Source organism: Panthera uncia, unplaced genomic scaffold (assembly GCF_023721935.1).
Source record: "Panthera uncia isolate 11264 unplaced genomic scaffold, Puncia_PCG_1.0 HiC_scaffold_1011, whole genome shotgun sequence".
Lineage (NCBI taxonomy): Eukaryota > Metazoa > Chordata > Mammalia > Carnivora > Felidae > Panthera > Panthera uncia.
In genome coordinates this window covers 12,443-19,852 of record NW_026057603.1, presented here as the reverse complement: position 1 = coordinate 19,852, position 7,410 = coordinate 12,443, and the positions used below count along the sequence as shown (strand labels likewise).

The following is a 7,410-nucleotide window of genomic DNA, read 5'->3' as shown; positions in this document are numbered from 1 at the left end:
GGGGGGGGGGGGGGGGGGGAGTGAGAGAGAGAGAGAGAGAGAGAGAGAGAGAGAGAGAGAATACCAAGCGGGCTCTGTGCTTTCAGCGCTGAGCCCCTATGCGGGGGGGGGGGGGGGGGGGGGGGCTGGAACTCACAAAGAGCCAGATCATGACCTCAGCTGAAATCAAGAGTCAGTCCACGACTGAGTCACCCAGGTGTGCCAGTAACACCTTACAAAATGAGCCAATTTGCAGGAATATACTCACCAAGCACATACCGGCACAGCTTTCCAGGTTATTCCTAAGCAAAACACCACTTAAGTCCCTCCTTTGTCAACCAAAATTCCCTTAGTGTTAATGGCTGAAATGTTATACTTGCCAGAAGGTTTATATGAATAAAAACATCCAGCCCCTTGAAACAAAAATAAATGGAGGCATAAGCAAATATAAACGATAACAGAGCAAACTTTTAAAAGCAATGTTATTTGCCCATTCCCTTCTGGGGAACAAAAACTGTTGTTTTTGGTTTGGGTTCCCCTGCTCAGATAGCGGTGGGATAGAGAGTGGACCAGAAGTGTTTATTTGCTTAAGACTATTTCTACCTCAAGAACACTTTTACGTAAGTTGAGTCCCCACTAAATATGAATCTTTACTCCCAAGAATACAGACTCCCAAGAATGGGCAGTTAGCCCATTACACTGAAGTCCCTCAAGACCAGAAAGGGTGTTGGAACTTCTCCTTTATTCAAGTTAAAGAGGCTTATTTAGAGGATCAACAACCCAGAGTCCTTATCTCCTGCCCTCCTGCATTAAGTAGGCAAAAGGTGAAGTCTGACTCCCCCACTGATTGTTATCCTCTCAGACTTTGGAAGATAAAATATATTTAAGCTAAAAATATTTGGAATATTACTCATTGACCAGACCTGATGAGCTGTGGACCAAAGAGAAGTAAATGAAATTCAAATTTTTGCTCATTTTCTCTCCAAGTGATTATGATCAAACAGACTAAGAAGAAAATTAACCCCCAAGAGAAGATGGCTATAAGGACCTATATTTTTGTTTTCATCATGGAATTCACAAGAAAAAATAAAGTGGCTGCAAAACAGTCAATGATTTTAAAACTGAGTTGATTTCATGCCAGCTAGAGAAAAGCCAATACGGTTACAGGGCAACTCATGGCTTTAATTCCAGCGGAGGTCCCGGCAGACCCTGGATATGAAATCCCTGGCCACGATCATGTCCAAAGCAGACGAAAGCAGAAGCTACCACACTATTCCTCATAAATGAATTTCCTCTCTCTCTGTGTAGATTTGTCTTCATGCACATATTTTAAAAATAGAATCATTATTTTAAACCTGCCTTTTTATATTATTTATTATATAAATCACTTTTCAAAATTATGTTTTACACCATTTTTAAGTAGCTTATTCCAACACATGATTGTTTCCCACATAACTGAAAACATTTCTTGGTGTTCAACTGCTATTTCCAATTTTTGGCTTTCATAAACATTACTCCAGTGAGCAAGTAATTATTTCCTTTACAATATGCTCCTAAAAGTGGAACTGCTGGGTCTGGGTGTATGCACATTTTAAGGTTTTTAATCATCAAGCTGCTCTTCTGATAGGTTGTACCAATTTAAACTATCACAAGACAATCATCTGAGAATCATTCTAATCCTTGCTCAGTGCGTACGTGATCGATAGCATCTTTTCTTTTTTTTTTTTTTTTCATTGAATTGCTAAAACTATTTCATATACCAATTGGTAAATTATGTCTCTTCTTTGGTTAAGTAATGTGGGCAAGGTAACTCTTATGCTTCAGTTTTCCTCATCTGGAAAATGGGGATATTAATAAAATTGATGTTGTGAGGAGATTAAAAATTTTTAATAGTTCCTACAGTGAGTTCAGTTTCTTATTGATTTCTTTTTCTTACTGATTTTTAAGGGCCTTAGTCCATAAAGATATTAATTATTGTTTTCAATATATTTAATGCAAATATTTTGTCAGGTTTATGATTTCCTTTTTCAATTTTCTGATGATGGGGCTCTTAGCTATGCATACGTTTTAAAATATCATTAAAGCATTCACTTTAAATCAGAATAAGTTACAGAGATCCAATATTCAAATACAAGAAAAATAGAAAAGGAAAGCGTGACTCTTTAGTTTGTAAAAAGGAAAAGGATTGATAAATTTGACTATGTAAAAACAGGAATTTTTATATGAAAAAAAAACAAATTTAAGAGGTAAGAATAACATAGAAAAATATAAGCACAAGGCTAATCTCCTTTAAAAAAATCTCCACAAAAAGCTGCAACAAAACATAAAATAAGGCTATAAACAATTCAGAGAAAAAGAAATACAAATACCCCACTTCACTCATAATCAAAGTGAGATATCCCTTTTTGCATATCGACTGACATGGGTTTTTGCAAATTAATTATGCATAACATTGTGGTCAGGTACAGTCGTGTACAGTGTTCACTGCACAAGGACATCTAGCCAAGGGGGTATGTTGGGACTCAATTCCTGCTAATGTTCCACTTGTTAAATCATGTGCCTGCAGGGCGGCCTCAACCAGAGGGAGGGACTTCAGTTTCTCACAAAGCACTATACGGTCTAAGAGAAACCCTGATACTCCTGTGGTGTTGGTGAAGAGTTCAAAAATGGAATTCTCATATACTAAGCAGCCTCTTTGAGAGTAATTTGGCAAAGTCTACTAAAATGAAATATAAAAATCTTTTGACTCTACAATTCTAGGATTTTATTGGTACACGTAGTTCAAGATGTTCATATAAAGATGTGCATTTCAGCATTTTTCATCATAGCACATACATAAAAGAACCCCAAAACAATCTAAAAATACAAACCTAAAGTATAAAAACATTAAGTTCTTTTAAAAAGCATTATATACCTACAGATTATAAAATTGCTTGTTTATAAGATTAAAGAGATTCGGTGCCTGAGTGGATCAATCCTTAAGCATTTGAGTTCGGCTCAGGTCATAATCTCACAGTTTGTGAGTTCGAGTCCCACACTGGGTGATCTTAAGCCCCACTTTGGGTGAGCCCTGTTCTCTGTCTCTGTCTCTGTCTCTGTCTCTCTCTCTCCCTCTGCCCCTCCCCGCACCCACGCGCGTGTGCTTTCTCTCAAAATAATAATAATAATAGATTAAAGAGATTGATATGGAAATATTTTGAAGTTATATTACATGAAAAGCTCAAACTCTAGAGCAGTAAATGTAGGATGTCTTGCTTGTGTTTTGATAAAGATAAATACTTGAATGAAAACTGTCTGAAATGGGGGGAAAAGAATTGTTCATTCCAGGTTATAATTGGTAAGAGACTAAAGTCTGGGGGGGGGGGGCGGGGAGTCAAACTCACTTTTAGCCTGAATCACCTTGTAAAGTTTGACCTTTGACCATGTGGCATGTTATTTTCATTAAGGCAATTAAACTCTATCCTTTTTGCTTTCATGATTTCTTCTTACAGAGATCCAGGTTTACACAGAAATGGATAAGTATTCTGTGCAGAAAAAATATAAATCCCTGACCAAAATATGAAAACCTAGAAACACAAATACATATAGATTCCATCATGGCCTAGATGCGATGTGCAAACTTTATTCACTCATTCCTTTGTCTCCCCAAAATCAAAGAGTGGCTTTCTCTGCCCTTTTAACTCAAGGGCTGAGGCGGAGCCTCGGGGGGGGGGGGGGGGGGGTGCTGAAGAAACAGCTACTAGATTCAGATACCACCCTTCAGACAACAGAGCCAGAGTAACAACAAAATTCTTGATGTAAAAAACAAACATAACTCTCATTCATATGATCATTGGCTTAAAGCAATTGGGCTGTTCATTGACAATATCATTCATTCATTCATACATTCAACAAACATTTATTGTGTCCAATCTAGCATGCCTTATACGTGGCAAGGGGAATACTGAAGTCTCAATGCTTCTAGGGCATGAGGCCAGAGGGTACTAAAACCACCCTATTTGGTGACATATCCGTTTAGCCTGTGCTTAGAAATAATGGATCTAGTCCTCAATGAGATACTAGCAAACCAAATCCTGCAACACATAAAAGGATTATACACCATACCCAAGTAAGCTTTATTCCAGGAATGCAAACTTGGTTTAACATCTGAAAATCAATTAATGCTATATTAATAGAATGAAGGACAGAAAACACACAATCATCTCAAGAGAGCCACAAAAAAAAAAAAAAAAAAAAAAAGTCTTTGACTCTTGCATGATAAAGATGCTCCCAAACTAGGAATAGAAGGGAACCTTTTGATAAAGGGCATCTATGAAAAGCCCACAACTAACATGACACTAAATGGTAAAAACTGATTGTTTTCCCCCTTAGATCAGGAAGAAGACAAGAATGTTCACCCTTGGGCTCTGTCATGGTGGGTTTGCTATAAAAGACCATCAGCCTTGTGGGACTGGCTAGATGTCAGAGTCACAAGAGAGGCTAAGAATATTATAAAGTTTCTCAATGTTCTTCAGCAAATTCCTAAAAATACAGCATATAGAAAGTATACAGAATAGATTACAACTGAGAAGCTGAATATGGTTAAAGCAGAATCAGGTGTTAAGAAATTCAAAGACCAACTTCAGGGTGGCCAACTATAGGAGTGATTCTTCAGGCTGAAAATGAACTAAGTCTGGCCAGAAAAATGATACAGTGGAAATCAAGGTAGCCTTTAGAGGAAGAGCCTCCTGCCAACCAATGGAAATGGCCAATATAATCATTATTAAATGACTAGTGTGGTGATAGAAAACCAATGTAATTAAATGTTCTGTTATATGAAAAGAAAAAGAAAGAATGTCCACTCTTGGCACTTGTATTTAACATGATAGTGTATAATGAGTGAGGGCAATTAGACAAGGAAAAGAAGACAAAAGATCTTCAGATTGGAAAACAAGAAGTAAAATTATCTCTATTTGCACATAAAATGTTATATAGAGAAATAATAAGGAATGCACTGAAAAACTATCGGGACCAAAAAATGAGTTCCACAAGTTTGTAGGGTATAAGATGAATGCGTAAAAATTAATTTTTGCATATTATATGCTAGCAGACAACGTTCTCAAAATGAAATAAGAATATAATTTCATTTATAGTGGCATCAAAAATAATAAATATGCAGGCATAAATTTAACAAAGAAGGAACAAGACTTCTATGCTGAAAACTACAAAACACCGTGGAAGGAAATTAAGGAAGATTTCTAAATAAGATCTAAACTTCTAAATAAGATCTAAATAAGGTCTAAATAAGATCTAAATAAATGGAAAGATGTTCGTGTTTACAGACTGAAAGACTTCACATTGTTAAGAGAACAATATTATTCAACACAATCCCCATCAAACTCCCAGCTGGCTTTTTTGCAGAAACTGACAAGCTGAATGTGAGATTTATATAAAAATGCAAGGAGATTAGGATGGCAAAAAATCTTGCAAAAGAAGAACAAAGTTAGAAGACACTTTTCTGTTTCAAAACTTGCTGCAGAGCTATAGTAATCTAGACAGCACAGCATATTAATAGATATGTAGATCAACAGGATAGAAGTTCAGAAATAAACCTTACATTTACTGTCAGCTGATTTGTGACAAGGTGCCAAGACAATTCAATAGGGAAAGAGTCATCTTTTCAACAAATGGTGCTTGACAACTAGATATCCACATGCAAAAGAATGAAAATTAGAACCCTACAATACACCACACATAAAAATTAACTTAAAACAGATCACAGATCTAGGGGCACCTGGGTGGCTCAGTCTGTTAAGTGCCAGACTTCAGCTCAGGTCATGATCTCACAGTCCGTTAAGTGCCAGACTTCAGCTCAGGTCATGATCTCACAGTTTGTAAGTTCAAGCCCCGCACTGGGTTCCCTGCTGTTGCAACAGAGTCGGCTTTGGATCCTCTGTCCCCCCTCTCTCTGCCCCTCCCCTGTTCAAGCGTGTACATTCTCACTCTTTCTCTCTCAAAATAAATAAATAAATAAAAGTTTAAAAAAATGTATCACGGACCTAAATGTAAGAGCTAAAATTATAAAACTCTTAGAAGAAAACTTAGGTGTAAATCTTCTTGACATTGGTTAGGCAATGGTTTCTTAGATAAGACTCCAAAAATACAAAGAGAAGAAAAAAAGGTGAACTGGAAATAATCAAAATTTCAAAATTCTGAATTGCAAACCATATCAAGAAAGTGAAAAGACAACCCACAGAATGGGAGAAAGTATTTGTAAATCACATATCTGGTAATGACTTATCTCCAGTATATAAAGAATTCTTTTATCCCAATAACAGGAAGTCAAGGGGCACCTGGGTGGCTCAGTCAGTTGAGCGTCCGACTTTGGCTCAGATCATGGTCTCATGGCTTGTGAGTTTGAGCCCTGCATCAGGCTCTGTGCTGACAGCTCAGAGCCTGGAGCCTGGTTGGGATTCTGTCTCTGTCTCTCTCTGCCCCTCCCTGACTCATGCTCTGTCTCTGTCTGTCTGTCTCTCTCTCTCTCTGTCTCTCAAATATAAATAAACATTAAAAAAAAATAGGAAGTCAAATTACCTAATTAAAATTGGGCAAAGAATCTGAATAGACATTTTTCCAAAGAAGACATATGGATGGCCAACAGGTACGTGAAAAAGATGCTCAATGTCATAGTAATTAGGAAAATGCAAATCAACACCACTATGAGATACAACTTCACATTTACCAGGATGGCTAAAATCAAAAAGATAAATAACAAGTATTGGCAAGGATGTAGAGAAACTGGAAACTTCATATACTGCTGGAGGGAATGTAAAATGGTACAGCTGCTTTGAAAAACTGGCAGTTCCTTAAAACATAACATAAACATAGGATTACTATGTGGCCCAGCAATTCTACTCCTAGAAATATACCAAAAAGAAATGAAAACATATGTTCACCAACAACTTGTACATGAAGTTCATAGCAGCACTCTTCATAGAACCAAAACCTAGAAATAACCTAAATGTCCATCAACTGATGGAAAGAGAGAAAAAATGTGGTATATTCCTATAGTGGGATGTTACCCGGCAATGAAAAGAAATGAAGGACTGATACATGCTACAACATGGATGGCCCTTGATAACACTATGCTGAGTGAAAGAAGTCAGTCACAAAAGGCCATGTGATGTTATGATTCCATTTATATGAAATGTTCAGAATAAGCAGAGAAGATTTGTTATTTAGGGCTGGGGGTTGAGAGGGATGGTAAAAGAGACTGATGGTTGCACAACACCGAATATACTAAAAAATAATGAAGTGTACATTTTCAGTGGGTGAGTTTGGTATGGTATGGTAATTATGTCAATACAGCTGTTTTTAAAAAATAGAAATAATGATTAATGGTCTTCCTAAAACTTCGAGAAACAGATGCAGCCCTAAGCTGAAAGGTTCAAA

The 7,410-nt window shown here is 37.0% G+C and overlaps 1 pseudogene; it reads left to right on the top strand.

Moving 5' to 3' along the window:
- Window positions 1-4,390: 4,390 nt before the first annotated feature.
- On the top strand, window positions 4,391-4,735 carry LOC125916707 (NADH dehydrogenase [ubiquinone] 1 alpha subcomplex subunit 5-like; annotated as a pseudogene).
- The last annotated feature ends 2,675 nt before the right edge of the window (window positions 4,736-7,410 follow it).